Here is an 18290-nt window from a genome sequence, read left to right on the forward strand (position 1 = left end):
AGACCTGCCGGGTGGCCTTCCTCTGAGTCTGCCTCTACCTCTACCTGTTTTGTCCGTTTTTTCCATATCGGGGGGGGGGGGGGGGATAAAGTGAAAGGTATGGACTGACTTGAGTAATACAATGTGCAGTCACATAGGTGCAGTTAACAGGTATGCACGGAGTGGTATATCACACTGCGTGCACTCACGTAGCTGGGTGGGTGCACTGAAGTGAACAACAGGTAGTAGTAGGTATATGCAGTGATGGGTATTACAATGTGCACCTGTCACACACAGACAGGTACCGGACAGGCACAGTGACACTGCGTGCGCTCACATAGGTAGATGGGTGCACAGTGAACAACAGGTAGGTATCAGAAGGAAGTGGAAACGCTGACACCACCGATGCATATCCCAGGGGAGCAGGAATCATGGGTCTCAATACAAGCAGCAAGGAAGGATATTCCGCTACACCATGGGTGGGGTATAAAGCAGTCTTCAGTTTATTAACACATCAGAGGATACACATAAGGCTCATGCATATCAGAGCTCACACTGGCTTCTTAATCATAGCCCAATGATGGGCTATGATTAAGGAGCCAGTGTGAGCTCCGATATGCGTGAGCCTTATGTGTATCCTCTGATGTGTTAATAAACTGAAGACTGCTTTATACCCCACCCATGGTGTAGCGGAATATCCTTCCTTGCAACAGGTAGGTTTATGCAGAGGGTATTACAATGTGCACCTGTCACACACAGACAGGTACTGGACGGGCACAGTGACACTGTGTGCGCTCACGTAGGTGGGTGGGTGCACAGTGAACAACAGGTAGGCATATGCAGTAGGTATTACAATGTGCACCTGTCACACACAGACAGGTACCGGACAGGCACAGTGACACTGCATGTGCTCACGTAGGTGGGTGGGTGCACAGTGAACAACAGGTAGGTATATGCAGAGGGTATTACAATGTGCACCTCTCACACACAGACAGGTACTGGATGGGCACAGTGACACTGTGCGCTCACGTAGGTGGGTGGGTGCACAGTGAACAACAGGTAGGTATATGCAGTAGGTATTACAATGTGCACCTGTCACACACAGACAGGTACCGGACAGGCACAGTGACACTGCATGTGCTCACGTAGGTGGGTGGGTGCACAGTGAACAACAGGTAGGTATATGCAGAGGGTATTACAATGTGCACCTGTCACACACAGACAGGTACCGGACAGGCACAGTGACACCGCATGTGCTCACGTAGGTGGGTGGGTGCACAGTGAACAACAGGTAGGTATATGCAGAGGGTATTACAATGTGCACCTCTCACACACAGACAGGTACTGGACGGGCACAGTGACACTGTGTGCGCTCACGTAGGTGGGTGGGTGCACAGTGAACAACAGGTAGGTATATGCAGTAGGTATTACAATGTGCACCTGTCACACACAGACAGGTACCGGACAGGCACAGTGACACTGCATGTGCTCAGGTAGGTGGGTGGGTGCACAGTGAACAACAGGTAGGTATATGCAGAGGGTATTACAATGTGCACCTCTCACACACAGACAGGTACTGGATGGGCACAGTGACACTGTGTGCGCTCACGTAGGTGGGTGGGTGCACAGTGAACAACAGGTAGGTATATGCAGTAGGTATTACAATGTGCACCTGTCACACACAGACAGGTACCGGACAGGCACAGTGACACTGCATGTGCTCACGTAGGTGGGTGGGTGCACAGTGAACAACAGGTAGGTATATGCAGAGGGTATTACAATGTGCACCTGTCACACACAGACAGGTACCGGACAGGCACAGTGACACTGCGTGCGCTCAAGTAGGTGGGTGGGTGCACAGTGAACAACAGGTAGGTATATGCAGTGGGTATTACAATGTGCACCTCTCACACACAGACAAGTACCGGACAGACACAGTGACACTGTGTGAGCTCACGTAGGTGGGTGGGTGCACAGTGAACAACAGATAGGTATATGTAGTAGGTATTTTAATGTGCACCTGTCACACACAGACAGGTACCAGACAGGCACAGTGACACTGCGTGCGCTCACGTAGGTAGGTGGGTGCACAGTGAACAACAGGTAGGTGTATGCAGAGGGTATTACAATGTGCACCTGTCACACACAGACAGGTACCGGACAGGCACAGTGACATTGCGTGCACTCACATAGGTGGGTGCACAGTGAACAACAGGTATATGCAGTGGGTATTACAATGTGCACCTGTCACACACAGACAGGTACCGGACAGGCACAGTGACACTGTGTGCACTCACGTAGGTGGGTGGGTGCACAGTGAACAACAGGCAGGTATATGCAGAGGGTATTACAATGTGCACCTGTCACACACAGACAGGTACCGGACAGGCACAGTGACACTGCGTGCACTCACGTAGGTGGGTGAGTGCACAGTGAACAACAGGTAGGTATATGCAGTAGGTATTACAATGTGCACCTGTCACACACAGACAGGTACCAGACAGGCACAGTGACACTGCGTATGCTCACGTAGGTGGGTGGGTGCACAGTGAACAACAGGTAGGTATATGCAGTGGGTATTACAATGTGCACCTCTCACACACAGACAAGTACCGGACAGACACAGTGACACTGTGTGAGCTCACGTAGGTGGGTGGGTGCACAGTGAACAACAGATAGGTATATGTAGTAGGTATTTTAATGTGCACCTGTCACACACAGACAGGTACCAGACAGGCACAGTGACACTGCGTGCGCTCACGTAGGTAGGTGGGTGCACAGTGAACAACAGGTAGGTGTATGCAGAGGGTATTACAATGTGCACCTGTCACACACAGACAGGTACCGGACAGGCACAGTGACATTGCGTGCACTCACATAGGTGGGTGCACAGTGAACAACAGGTATATGCAGTGGGTATTACAATGTGCACCTGTCACACACAGACAGGTACCGGACAGGCACAGTGACACTGTGTGCGCTCACGTAGGTGGGTGGGTGCACAGTGAACAACAGGCAGGTATATGCAGAGGGTATTACAATGTGCACCTGTCACACACAGACAGGTACCGGACAGGCACAGTGACACTGCGTGCACTCACGTAGGTGGGTGAGTGCACAGTGAACAACAGGTAGGTATATGCAGTAGGTATTACAATGTGCACCTGTCACACACAGACAGGTACCAGACAGGCACAGTGACACTGCGTATGCTCACGTAGGTGGGTGGGTGCACAGTGAACAACAGGTAGGTATATGCAGTGGGTATTACAATGTGCACCTGTCACACACACAGGTAGTAGTCACTGAATGTGCTGGGCCTGACAGTGGCACACACAGTATGATTTATCAAGGCTGTCTATGCAACACAAGTGTCAGTGGGACACACAGAAAAAAAATAGATAACAAGAACAAGATTAGCTCTCAAAAGAGCTGTTGAGGGGTGCTTTTTTAGCAATAAGAATCAGCAAGGAGCAAGCTAACAAGCCTACAAGAGCCTAACTAAGCTTTCCCTATGAGAGTCTGCAGCAGCTATCCCTTCACTAATTACTGCAGGCACACTAGAAACACACGTGAAAAGCCTGCTGCTGCCTGCCTTTTATAAGGGGGTGGGTGGGGCTCCAGGAGGGAGTGTAGCCTGATTGGCTACAATGATCATTTCACCTACTTTTATTTTAAAGAGAAGATGAGTCATGACAATTCAAGAGAAAAAGTTAATTTAAGCTCTAAATAGTAAGCTCTGCACCACGCCCACCTGAGGAAACCGGAAGTGTCCGGTGAAACATGTCGTGGGCTAGCGTGGTCTGCCTGACGTGTGTTTGATGTTTCCCCCGTTGCTCCTCACTGCTCCTCACTATCCTCTGGACTGCAATTGTCACCCTGACCCACCCCAGTGGTGCTTTGTTCACCACACAGCCTGTGACCTGGCGAGAAGATGATCTTCCTGGGACATCATACTTTATTGGCTGCATCTGCAGAACTCCCAGAAGCCGGACACCAACAATTTGGTATTGTATTCCACAAATCTGGTTGATGCCATGTGAATTATGCAGCTGCCAACTTGCTTTGCCGGATGATTCTGTGACTTTTCACATGCTTCTGTGCTTTTGCCAATCTGCCATGACTGATGGTATGTGTATTATGCAGCTGTGACTCACTATTTACCAGTGTCGGCTTGCTTTGCTGGAGGACTCTGGGGCACCTTTCAGAGGTGGTGACCTTACTAATCTGCTTTGCTACTCTATCACTAATATTGCCTGCATCTACCATAGCGGTCCACATCGCTGGATGTCTTTGAGGCACCTATCAGAGACTGTGCCTCTGCTAACCTGCCATGCCACTTTGCCATTAAAAACTGCTTGCACCCATTGCTGTGTGGCGCATATTGTGGTCTGACTCTTGCTCCTTCTACTTGTTTAAGTTATACGAATAAGCAGTGTCTGTTGGAACCAACTAAACCACCAGTAGGTGGTTTGCCTACATATAGAAGAAAACTGGCTACTCTTTTTCGCTGTGCAACAATCCATCTGTAATGGACACATTGGAGCATTAAGGCCCATTTTTCTGGTACCAGTGTCTATGATCATCATTATGTATATGGGGAGAGGTGAGAGTCTGGAGTGAGATTAGAGTTGTGTGTGTGTGCGGGGTGATGTGATCCATTACGCTAGGCTTTTTAATACTTTTCATTTTTGTATACTGTAACTAATAAAATTATGATATTTTAATGAGATAAACAGTGTTTTTTTTATGTCTCTGGGATATTCGCCCTCTTTTTCGCTCCTCTAAAAGATTTATTACTTTTATTTTAAAGAGAAGATGAGTCATGACAATTCAAAAGAAAAAGTTAATTTAATAAGAGCCTATATCTTTACCAGTGGATTTCTCCACCTGATTGTCCAATGGATCACAGAAATATCAGCTAGAACAATGACAGCAAAGAGAGTGGCTATTTTTGAAGATCCATGGATCCAGTTCACCAACTACAGTCAACATAAATGCAGTCCAGAAGTAGGGAACATTAGTGCCTAAGGCATACTCCCCAACATTTTAAGAACAATCCCACTTTAATTATGCAATCGTAAAAAGCTTGCCTATACATTTTAGCACTGTTCATTAGCTAGATGTTGGCTAACTTTCTTTGTAAGTTTTTCTTTAAAATTTCACTTGGCTTGATTGAAAGTAAATGAATTGTCTTCAAGGAGGTAAATCAAGAGACATTTCAAAAAAATATTGGACAAATTCGAAAAAAGACTGGTTCCTATTCAAAATAAAATTAAAGATAGAAAGCAAAGGAAATTCATACGGGACAAAGAGGACTATTTGACTAATAGAGTCTTCACTTGGAATAAGGAAATAGGTAACAATTAAGAGACATGGGCCCATATGCAATTCACTTTTTCACCTGCGTTTTCTCCTAGGTGATATTTTTACAACGTGTAAATAAAATGCCTTTTACACCACCAGGAAGCATGAAAATACTCAAAATAATTTTGACAGTACTTTTTCAACTACTTTTTGGTACATTTTCCATTGCAAAGTACTAAAAAAGTTAATCTAAATTGAAGATATACAAATATCTCCTAGGAGAAAACTTATAATTTTTCATCTTCTATTTAAAATAACTTTCTAGGATTTTTCAACTGAAAAAGTACCAAAATGTAAATTAAGAAGTACTATCAAATTATTTTCTTGCTTTCTGGTGGCCTAAAAGGCATTTAATTGACAAGTTTAAAAATATCACTCAGGAGAAAACTCAGGAGAAAAAGTGAATTGCATATGGGCCATAGAGTTAGCCCTTTTCACACTCAAATGCAAATGTTCATACACAAGCATTCACAAACAACAATCATCCAGGAACCACTGCTATCCCTACTGCTAAGTTCAATGCCGAGGTCTTTGGTACAAAATAATGCATTCCCTTGTATAGTCACCTATACTGCGCAAAAGTACCCAAGTAATCAAATGTGTCCTAACTCTGGCCCTGTAAGATGCATAGTGCAGACATGCAAACATTCAGTGCATCACACCTATCTAGGGAATAGGAGCACACATCCTGACATCCTCTCCTGGGACAGACATCATACCAATCGCACTAGGGAGCTAACGTAATGTATCCATGTGCACCATGCACATACACCAGCATAAGCTGTGTGCATGCTGACAATAGACACAGACAGGGGAAGGAGGGAGTGCACTGGAATACACTGGAATTTTTTTTAGCTAAAAAAATAAGTCTGGATTTGCATTTAAAAGTATCACCCATGCATGTATGCATTTTCAACATTACTAATGTTTTTGATCTAGATTAAGGCTAGATTTGCAGTGGACAGATGCATAATGCATGCGTTATAATGCGTTCAAATGAGTGTGAACTGTAAGGGAGGCTGGGTATAGACTTTGATGCAAGCCTGCATGCAGCAAGTTATGAAAAAAAAAATGATTAATTACAACATTTTACTGTGAACAGCCCCATAGAAGTGTATGGGCTGTGATTTAGCATGCCGAATTATCCTGCAACACAACTGAGCACTGTGAACCTTAACCCTGTTTATTTCCAAATGATTTGATCAGACAGAGTGTGATGACCTCTACAGGAGGTATAGTCTTACCTTGAATTGAAGAACTGATGATCAAATGCAAGGATCATGATAGACCTCTTAAATAAATATTAGCATGCACATTTGCTGGGTTTATGTACCATTTTCAAGAGAAGACATTTAAATTAATAGTCCTCACCCAGAAAGCCTTTATAGTTAAGGTGACATAAGATTTTTTTTTTAAATGCTTTTCAAGGCAAGTAAAAATTTAAGACTGCACAAATCATAAATTATCTATTACAATATCATTTATTTTAGTTGTATGATATTAATTATAGTGATTTGGCATGTTCCTGTAAGCAAAGGTGTGAATGAAACCCTCTTAATATCACTAATATCACTCTTAATATATGACATATCACTTTATTTTCTAGGGAAAATGGTTATTTTGTATCATTAGCTTCTCTGCTTCAGAAATGATTATAAACCATGGTAAATTCATGAATGAATGGCATATTGATACATAGACCATGTTTATGTTGAACATAATACCGTGGAAATCAATACCAAACTCATTCTCGCCTGGGGCAAACATTGTATTTTCATTTATACTACCGCAGTTTGCATAAAAAGCTGTAAGCTCTATGTTAACTTTATACACATTTTCTAAGACATAAAAAAAGTTTAATTTTTTGGATATCCATAATGAGACGATGCATGAAGACAGTGTCCCACCCCCATGACTTGTAGAAAACAAAAAAATCATTTAAAGAATGAATGGCACAGAAATAATTTAATTTTGTATTTTGGTGTTTTTAAATATAGTTTTAAAAAATTAATTATACATGCATTATCTCTCAAAGGTCCTGTGTGGAGGTGGGGTACTGCACTTCAAGCGAATTATGCAGTACCTGCAGTGCCTTATACATAAGGCATGGATGAGAAAGCCACACTTGATGTAACAGGAGGATAAAGCTAAATAGCCTGGAGCAGTCACATGACAATGAAAACCAGGAGCTAGGAAATGGTATTTATGGCTGTTTTTAACAGGCATCATTCCTTAACTATTCAGAAGTTGGATAAAGCATGGAACAAATGTATTTCAAAATGATGGAATTGAGCTGTATTGAGGGACACTGAGCACCTTTTAAAAACACAATTTGAACTTACCTGGGGCTTCCTCCAGCCCAATGTAGGCTGCGATGTCCCCCAGTGTCCTCCTGGCTCCTTTCCAGGTCCCGCATGTGGCTCCGTTAATCAGCGACTTCGGCCTGAAGTTACCAGTATGGGTCCTCGCGGCGCATGCTACATGTCATACAGTCGCTGCACGTCACATCATCACGGTGGCCGGCGTTAGAGTCCTGCGCATGCATGGTTCTTTAACTCTGAACATGGCATGATGACACGTAGCGTCCACAGCGGGGACGCATAGTGGCAACTTCAGACCGAAATCACTGATTAACTGAGCCACCTGCGGGACCGGGAGCAGAGCTAGGAGGGCACTGGGAGACCTCACAGTCTAAGGTGAGCTGGAGGAAGCCCCAGGTAAGTGCAACTTGTGTTTTTAAAAAGGTGCTCAGTGTCTCTTTAGTTTCAAAATTACTTTATTTAGTTATCTTCACAATAAACATGGAAAATTGTTGCCAGTTATCTTACAGTAAATAAAGGTGTATATCACAGTTTTCATATGACAATAGTGCAATAAAAGATAACCTCGGATGTATATGAATAATGGGAAAAAAACAAAAAAAGAACAAGTAATGGGTATTTAAAGCATAGTTAACATGCCAACAATGGCTAAAGGTTAATCAAGTATTAGAATAGAAATTGATTAAGGCATAAGGTGGGGTCTACAATCGATGACCTACAAGGTTTTAACAAACAGTTTGTACACCAGAGAGTGAATAGAGTATAAACTTTGATTCGTTTTAGAACTGGGCAAGTGTTTGTCTTATGTCAAGGGAGGAAACCTTTCTAAAGGTGACCACTAACAGTCCAATTTCTAGCGAAAAATCGTTCGAGCGATCAGAAATTCTGATCGGACAAAAAATCGTTCACTACACCATCAACTAACCAATCATTGCTTCCTATCTATCACGACCACCAAGAAAATCCAAATTTTCGTTCGATGAAAATTCATTCGGGCGACATTTTTTCACTCGTTCATAATCGATTGTGTCCACCAATGGAGATTATTTACAACCAATCCGATCAGAATTTCTGATCGCTCGAACGATTTTTCGCTAAAAATTGGATCGTTAGTGGCCAGCTTAAGCCAGGGCTACTAAACCTTATCAAAACGATGAACTCTGCAAGGTTTGCTTTGATTTTTTTATTGAGCATGGTTTTGTGCATTTTATCTAGAACACACCTAAAAATGAGAAATTGCTAGCGCCATTGGGACGCTATATACGTTTTTTTAGAATTCGCTGCAAATTGTACAAGTTTATGGAAGGCATGAGGAATGTCTTCCGGGTTATAACCTAGAAGAAAAATTAAGGGGTCTAGTTGTAGCTGAATCGACAGTTTTGTTTAAAATATTTACTACTTTAGACCATAGTTGGGCCACCTTGAGACAGGTCCACCATGTATGGTACATTGTACCTAGGGCTTGGCATCCCCTGAAGCAGGTGGAAGGATTCTCTGGAGACATTCTATGGAGAACTGTTGGAACTAGGTAACTGCGATGTAAGACCTTAAAGTGAACCTAAAGCCTACCCAAAAAAAATGAGATTAACTCACCTGGGGCTTCCCTCAGCCCCCTGCAGCCGATCGGTGCCCTCGCAGCTCCGCTCCGATGCTTCTGGACCCGCCGGCAACGACTTCTGGTTTCGCTGTCACCGGCCGACAGGCATGGGAACGCGAGTGATAGTTCGCGTTCCCAGCCTGTATATCGCCCCCTATGCTGCTATTGCGACCTCCTGGCCGCAATAGCAGCATAGGGGCGATATACAGGCTGGGAACGCGAACTATCACTCGCGTTCCCATGCCTGTCGGCCGGTGACGGCGAAACCGGAAGTCGTCGCCGGCGGGTGCAGGAGCATCGGACCGGAGCTGTGAGGGCACCGATCGGCTGCAGGGGGCTGAGGGAAGCCCCAGGTGAGTTAAACTCATTTTTTTTTGGTAGGCTTTAGGTTCACTTTAAGTGAGACTTCCATATTTGCAACCTGGAGGCTGCCTTTAGATAAGGTGTCCATGCATTGCAGCCAGTCTTCTCCATCCAAAGTTTTACCACAGTCCTGTTCCCAGGCAAGCTGAAAGGGGAGCTTGTCCTGGGACATACTGGAGTTGAGTGAGGAATCAAGGGTGGAAAGAATACCCCTGCAGAGTGGATCTGATAGACAAGTATGTTCTAAAAAGGTGGTTCTGGCATATTGATTGGAATTACACATGGACCGGGCAAAGTGTAGAATTTGAAAAGCTCTAAACAGTTCAGTTGAGGGAATTGAAAACTGTGCTTGAATGGTTGCCAATGCAGGGATATGACCCCCTTGTATTAAATTCCCTATAGTATTGATGTTATTAGTGGTCCACCATCTGGCGTACGTACAAAAAGGGCGCCCGGACAAAAAGGGCGCGGGGTGTAAACGCTAATTAATAATTAATCATTAATAGCGTTTATAAAAATAGTGTGCTATATTTGGTTTACAAATAATGTTTTACAAAATTATAAATCATTAAATAATGTTTCTGAAATCGGCAATTGTGAAAACGTTAATCTTCCCTGTTTCAAAAGTGAAACTTATAATTACGTTTATTAAAAAAACGATAAAATATGTTTAATTGTTATAATTGTATATTGTTGTGAATAACCTTCATTTATGGTTTGTTCTTATAATAAAATCTGAAAATATTATTTATAACGATGATATAAATATAAGTACGTTCGTAATAAGTGTTGTAAAACATTAGTAAGTATTACAAAAATTTTACCAAAACTATACCTAAGCCTACTCTCACACAGAACCCTCCCTGTACTTATCCCTAATCCCTAGACCCCCTGGTGGTGCCTAAACCTAAGACCCCCCTGGTGGTGCCTAAACCTAAGACCCCCCTGGTGGTGCCTAAACCTAAGACCCCCCTGGTGGTGCCTAAACCTAAGACCTCCCTGTGGTGCCTAACCCTAAGACCCCCCTGGTGGTGCCTAAACCTAAGACCCCCCTGGTGGTGCCTAAACCTAAGACCCCCCTGGTGGTGCCTGAACCTAAGACCCCCCTGGTGGTGCCTAAACCTAAGACCTCCCTGGTGGTGCCTAACCCTAAGACCCCCCTTCTGGTGCCTAAACCTAAGACCCCCCTGGTGGTGCCTAAACCTAAGACCCCCCTGGTGGTGCCTAAACCTAAGACCCCCCCTGGTGGTGCCTAAACCTAAGACCCCCCTGGTGGTGCCTAAACCTAAGACCCCCCTGGTGGTGCCTAAACCTAAGACCCCCCTGGTGGTGCCTAACCCTAAGACCCCCCCTGGTGGTGCCTAACCCTAACCACCCCCCTTACTGATCGCTTTATTATGTGGATAATAATGTTTTACTAATTGTGGCTGCAAAAAATATATTGCAATTTACGTTACGTACTGATCGCTTTATTTTGTGAATAATAGTGTTTTACAAACAGTAAGGGATAAAACTTTAAATAATGTTTTAATTAGTTAAATAAGATAAATATGTTTAGTATTTTTATAAACGTTATTCAGCACGGGTGCATTTTATAAACGTACATCACCACAAGCACAGTTATAAATCATTAAAAATCTCCGGGCGGCGTTTGTAAACATTATTTATCTCCGGCGCCCTTTTTTCCTGCTCGGCGCCCATTAAACGTTATTTATTATGAGAGTGAATGGCGGCGCCCTTTTTGTCCACTCGCTGCCTGCGCTCTTTTTTCCCGCGTTCCACCATCTGAACAGGGAAACGTCATGGATTACTGAAAAGCTCTATTAAATTGGACGAACGAGATTGCAGATTAAATTTATAGTGAACTCCCTTCCATAGCGAAAGGGTGAGCTGAGTATATGGAGAGAGTGTCTTAAAGAGAATCTGTATTGTTAAAATCGCTCAAAAGTAAACATACCAGTGCATTAGGGGACATCTCCTATTACCCTCTGTCACAATTTCGCCGCTCCTCGCCGCATTAAAAGTGGTTAAAAACAGTTTTAAAAAGTTTGTTTGTAAACAAACAAAATGGCCACCAAAACAGGAAGTAGGTTGATGTACAGTATGTCCACATATAGAAAATACATCCATACACAAGCAGGCTGTATACAGCCTTCCTTTTGAATCTCAAGAGATCATTTGTGTGTTTCTTTCCCCCTGTTCTCATGCACTGAAGTTTCAGGCTGCTCTTTTCTTTCTGCAAAGAGCTTTGCCCTTGTCTGTAATTCTTCAGTATGTGAAAGCCCAGCCAGCTCAGAGGACGATTTATCCAGCTTGTAAAAGATAAGAGAGAACCTGCTCTAATCTAAATAACCCACAGGCAGTGTGCAGAGAGGGGCCAGGAGGGGGGAGATGCATCACAGAACCACAACACTGAAGAACTTGGCAGCCATCCAGACACAGGCCGACAAGTCTGACAGGGGAAAGATACATTGATTTATTACAGAGACTGTGATAGTACAAAGTGCTGCAGTAAGCCAGAACACATTAGAATAGCTTTTGGAACTTGTAGGATGATAAAAAACAGGAAGTAATTTTTGTTACGGAGTCTCTTTAAGGTTTTTAATGTTACTTAAAGGTGACCAGAGGAGACCTTTCCAGCTCAGAGGATGGACCAGATCGTGTTCTAGAAGAATCCATTTAGGTGAGTGGGCTTTGGCATAAATCATGGACAGGAAGGCCAACTGTGATGCCAAATAGTATGTGTATAGGCATTTTTTATGCACCATCATCATTTTACAGTGTATACGCAGACGTTTACAGTTCCAGATAAACTGGAAAACTTCAGGATAAAAATGCATGTTTGGAGTGCTTACAACATGCCCTATACAATAGTTTTTGGCATCACAGTGGCCTTCCTGTCCATGAAATCTTATGCCCTATGCATTGTTGCAAGAGTTCCTTTAAATGCCTCAACATCAGAATATAGTTCCAAAAATATAGTTTATCAGGATCAGAGGAGATTTTTACCCCCAGGTATTTCAGGTAATAGGGTTGGTATTGGAATTTGAAGATACTGGAAATATATTCCCCCATACCTTTGGGAAAGTTACTGAATAGGGCTTCTGATTTGTCATAATTCAGTTTTAGTCCTGAGAGGGATTCAAAATACATAAGCTTTTTAAGGAGATTAGGAAGAGTTATGAAAGGGTTTGTAATGGTCAACAGGACGTCGTCCGCAAATAAAGATATTTTAAATTCACGCAAGCGAATCTTGTAGCCTTGGATATATGCATTGGCTCTGATAGAGCAAGCTATGGGTTCCATCATGATAGCAAAAATGGCTGGCGAGAGGGGACATCCTTGACGAGTTCCCCTTTGGATCCTAATTGGTTGGGCTGAAGGAGCTGGGAGTTTTAAACAGGCTGAGGGAGAGGAATATAGTTGTAGGATGATATGAAGTAGTTCACCCGAGATACCAATATGTTTAAGCACTTGAATCATGTAGTCCCATGAGATGGTGTTGAAGGCCTTTTCAATATCTAAGGCCAACGACACCACCTGGGTTTTAGTGGCCTGGGCATGCTGGAGGATATTAGCAATTCTTCTGATGTTGTCTGGAGCCTGGCGATAAGGGATGAACCCAACCTGGTCAGAGTCTATAAGATCAGGTAAAATTGAGATAAGTCTGGAAGCCATGATCCCTGTTAGGACTTTATAGTCTATATTTAATAGGGCTATTGGATGGTGGTTCTTAGGAAGTAATAAATCCCTCTCAGGCTTGGGACAGCTTGTTAAATGGGCTTCTAAGAATTCTTGGTGCTTAAGGGGGTGCTTTGCAGGTGATTGTAACAGTTAGTGAGATATGGAAGGAGTTCTCAGTGTCTCTTTAAGATTTATCAAGCAGTGAAAAAAATTAGAAATGAGTAATTGCAAAAATACACTAACAATTTCAGTAGAAGTGCATACGTATGCTTTGTAAAAAATGTGTTCTGCTTCAGTTCAGTCGTCCAATCTTAGTAAAGCATGAATAATGTTTGTGAGTGTGTGATTTTTCCGAGTTTATGTTTTTATATGCTAAAACATGTTAATAGTACTATAAATAAAACACACACTTCTTAATTAATCCTATAAAATAAGTTATTTAGCTTATGGAAATGAATGCATCTATTTTTTTTTTTCAAATAATCTGTGTACTACAGTATAATCCATGTCTAACAATCTTCTGCCTTTAAAATGTTTTGTTACATCCTCTTTCTTTGGAATGGTTTTTTTTTTCTCTTTTCAGAATTTTTGCAGCAACTGCTGCCAATCACGGTGTCTTGTAATATATCAACTGTGGATCACTGACCATAATTTATGATTAATACTGTTGGCAAGATATCCCCCGGAATTCAATTATCTCATATTCTTCATCTACGTACGTCCTTTATCTGTAGCCTTCATTTTGATTGTACCATTCAATGGTAAGGAGCAGCATGGTTGTGTCGTCTTCAGCTAGAGGTTTGCTTACAAATAGGGATGAACAAAACTCATTTTGTTCCTGAAGCATTGAATGTGTAGATCAAAAATACACACGCAGACTTTTTAAAAAAACAAAATGCCTAACTCCATATCATGTGATCTGTGCAATGTACCCTGGGAAGGCTTGAAATGCTCCCTGGAAAAATTGCATTGGCTGAAAAAGGTATGGACATGCAAATTACCACTTCATAAAATCTAGTTAAAAATAAACATTTTGCACATGTACAACATTTCAGGAAAGGTGCTGAACATGTCAAACGTTATTATTATTATTATTATTTTATAGTGTTAAAGAGACACTAAAGTGAAAAAAATATATAATTTTATGAATTGGTTTTGTAGTAGGGGTAATTACTAGAACATTGGTAGCAAAAAAAAATTTCTCATTTTTTTATTTTCAGTTATACAGCTTTTTTTTTTATATAACATTGCATCATTATCTAATATTTGCAGTTTACACATTACTCACCATTCTACAGGCCCTAAACGTTTTTGCAGAACAGGCAGTGAACTTTTGACCTGTCCTGAACTGTTCTCTGGAAGAGAAAAACACAATACAGCTGAGATAACCTAATCAGAAGTCAGAGCTCTCTGGGACTTTCAGAGAGCTCAATGGCATAGATAACAACTGGAGTTTCTTAAAGGGAACCTAAACTAAGAGGGATATGGATGTTTCTTTTTAAACAATACCAGTTGCCTGGCAGTCCTGCTGATCTCTTTGACTGCAGTAGTGATTGAATAACACACCTGAAACAAGCATGCAGCTAATCCAGTCTGACTTCAGTCAGAGCACCTGATCTGCATGCTTGTTGAGGGGCTGTGGCTAAAAGTATTAGAGACACAGGATCAGCAGGAGAGTCAGGCAACTAGCATTATTTAAAAAGGAAAAATCCATATCCTTCTCAGTTTAGGTTCCCTTTAACTCTTCCTATACTGGAAATAAACATTAGACTTCTGTCTCTGCTCCTAATGCTTTATTTCTTAAGGCTGCCATACACTGGTCGATTGTCACCAGACCGACCAGCAGATAGATCCCTTTGTGATCGAATCTGATCAAAGAGGGATCTATTGGCTGCCTACACTGCAAACTGATTTTGAATCTATTTCACTATGAAACCGATTCACAATCTGTGGAGCTGCCACCGCCGTCCCCTGCATACATTACCTGATCCAGCCGGCGCAAGTCCCCCGGTCTCCACTGTCTCTTCTCCGCTCTGGGCTCCAGCTTCACTTTACTTCCTGTCGGGGGAGGTTTAAACAGTAGAGCGCCCTCTACTGTTTAAACTTCCCCCGACAGGAAGTAAGTGAAGTCAGCTGGAGCCCAGCACGGAGAAGGGACAACGGGGACAGCGGGGACACGAGCCGGCGTAACAAGTAATGTATTGCCGCTTGCGTCGGTCGTCGAACATTCGAACGCTGCTATCGACGTACCCCTGACCCGCCAGCAATTGAGCGAAATCTTCCGCACGGACAGGTCGATGGGATCGATCAATTTCGGATGGAAATCGGTCGTACGGTCAGCGTTTGCCCATCAATTTCACAGCAGATTCGATCACAGTGATCGAATCTGCTGTCTATCGGTGGGAAATCGTGTAAGTGTATGAGCACCTTTAGCTGTACCAACCAATTCATTATATCATATATTTTTTTTCGCAACAAACTTAATGAGAACCCCAACAAATTCACATTACTGATGAGTTAAACTTTCATATCTCATAAGCATATAGGCACATTAAGGCACAGAGTGCCTTAATTTCTACCTCTCAATGGATGTCACACTCAAGCCATGTATTCTATAAACCCAAAGAAAACATAAGTTAGCTGTGCAATTCAAATGTTATTATACTAGTCTCATATAATGTGCTTCATTTAACATGTGCACCTATTTCCTGTTCCTCAAATTGAATGCATAACTATTACATTTGCCTGATATAACATGTGCAACCATCATGTGAGCCATTTCATGTGCCTTATATCACTTAGGGCCTATTTCCACTAGCACGCATTCGAATAGCGTACGGAAATCCGCACACGTTTTTATGCAAATATTTGCATTGTGATTTAAAAAACTGCCCAGCAACAGCGTGTCATAAGTTACATGTCACATGTGTTTGCTGGGTAATCCGTGTTTGCAACAGGAATTTCCGCATTTGTAACGCGGATTATACGCGGCCTCATTGCCTTACATTAGCCGTGATTCGCATCCCGATCCCACCTGGGTGTGGAAAAATGCAGCATACCATCCAGATTTTTTTCCGCATCATGTCCAAAGTTCGCATTGAATGCAAATAGCTCCATTCCCTAACGTGTTGCGGAATCCACGTGTAGTAGTAGTGTAGTTCAGCTATTAGCGCTAATTATGCTTGGGTTTTACACAGAAAAAACATGAAAATTCAAAGCAGAAAGTATCTTGTCTGGGATATGCATTAGCTATTTACAAGACATTGTGCTGTTGTGAAAAACCTAATGTGTTTTTTAAACTGAATAAATTATTGGAATAACTGTTGCATGAATAAACTATAACAGTAAAATCACTAGCTTTCAAAAGTTATTTAACATAATATACACACCAAACATTGATTTAGTTTATGCATCCAACTGCAAAAATATCAATATAGAAGCTAATTTCCGTAATAGAATAGGAAAGTCTGTTATTTTACAATTGACTAAGGGGATTCTAATACATGATTGGAGCACATTAAAGTGCCATCTCATGTGTAAAACTGTATAACAACCTTTCACTGAAAAGTTACCTTGTGAAACATAAATAAACCTACCCAATGAAATTCCTGACTCATTAACTCCATTGTATAGTAAATAATGGTAGTGTATGAACATACTTTAAAAAGTCACAGAGGCAGCTCACTGCACATTTCATAACTCAACTACAAGGACTTTTAGGCTTGCGTTATTCACATGTTTTTACTGTATAAAAATGTAATAGTGTTAATATAAATTTGTAATAAGCAAGGTGTGGGAGCTGGCATCTTTAATTTTTCCTGATCTTCTGCATCTAATGCTTTTCTGAATTAGGGTGCTTTAACATTATGGGCCATTTCCAATAAAAAAAATTGCCAGCGATGAACTTAAATTAGGCGATAGGAGCATTGCCTTTGCTGGGACGTAAAGAACTCGCTTGGGTAATATTATCGCCCCACGAGTTCTTTACACTCTATCCAGTTACATTTTGCATGGTGCCGGGAAGCGATGCTTCAGGTCAGTCATGACTGTTAGCTTGGACCTGCAAAGAGCAGGTCTAAACCAGATAACACATGTTGCACTGCTGCATCTGGGGGTCTTCTTTAATAACTAGACCCCAAAGCTCCCCGTCGGGGTGCCACACATGACCGAGACCCCCGACAGCTGAACTGGGCACCCCTGTCAATTTACCTTTCAGCGCCGCTGAACACCCGCTACCCCTCCCCGCAAGTTCCGCCACTAATACTTGCAGAGCCCCTGCAAAGCATCTTTGAAGCTCCCACCAGAGCTCCCCATTGGACCACTGTCAGGACCAATGAAAATGGTGATGCTTTACCGGGGTTGAGGGTGTTTGGCTGCGCTGAAAGGTAAATTAACAGTAGTGCCCGGTTCAGCTTTGGGGGCAGTGGCAGATGTTCCACGAGTTTACACCCATCTCTGGAGAGGGAGGGAACAGTGCCTTGGTGTTGAAGGACAGCACACAGCGCTAAACCTTGCTCCCTATTGCCAGGGATATGGGAGCATCGCTTAGGCTTTCACCTGAGTAATGCGCCCTAATGATTGGCCATTGCACAAAGGAAACCGGCAAGGAGATAAGTAACTTGCATCTTCAAGCTACTTATCCCCTAGAATACGATATGACCCTATGTAAATTGTAGTACTCAACATAGCAAAGTGTCCATATAAATGAATGGGCAAGCGTGTTTACACCTCTACATAAAAACAAATCACATCTTAATCTACTGTAGGCAGTACATTTCTTGTTAAGGTCCAGTTCAAACAGATAGTTTGGGCTGGAAACCATGGCCGTGGACCCCGTCAATAAGGAAATTCACGCAAACACAGCATTTTTATCTGTTTTTTGCATCATCTGCACTGCGCTTAAACGATCCTGGAAACATGATGTACCTTTTAGGATCGCTTTTCAGGTCCCCCTGCAGGGGTGAAAAATGGTGCACGCT

This window comes from Hyperolius riggenbachi, chromosome 2, assembly GCF_040937935.1.
Source record: "Hyperolius riggenbachi isolate aHypRig1 chromosome 2, aHypRig1.pri, whole genome shotgun sequence".
NCBI lineage: Eukaryota > Metazoa > Chordata > Amphibia > Anura > Hyperoliidae > Hyperolius > Hyperolius riggenbachi.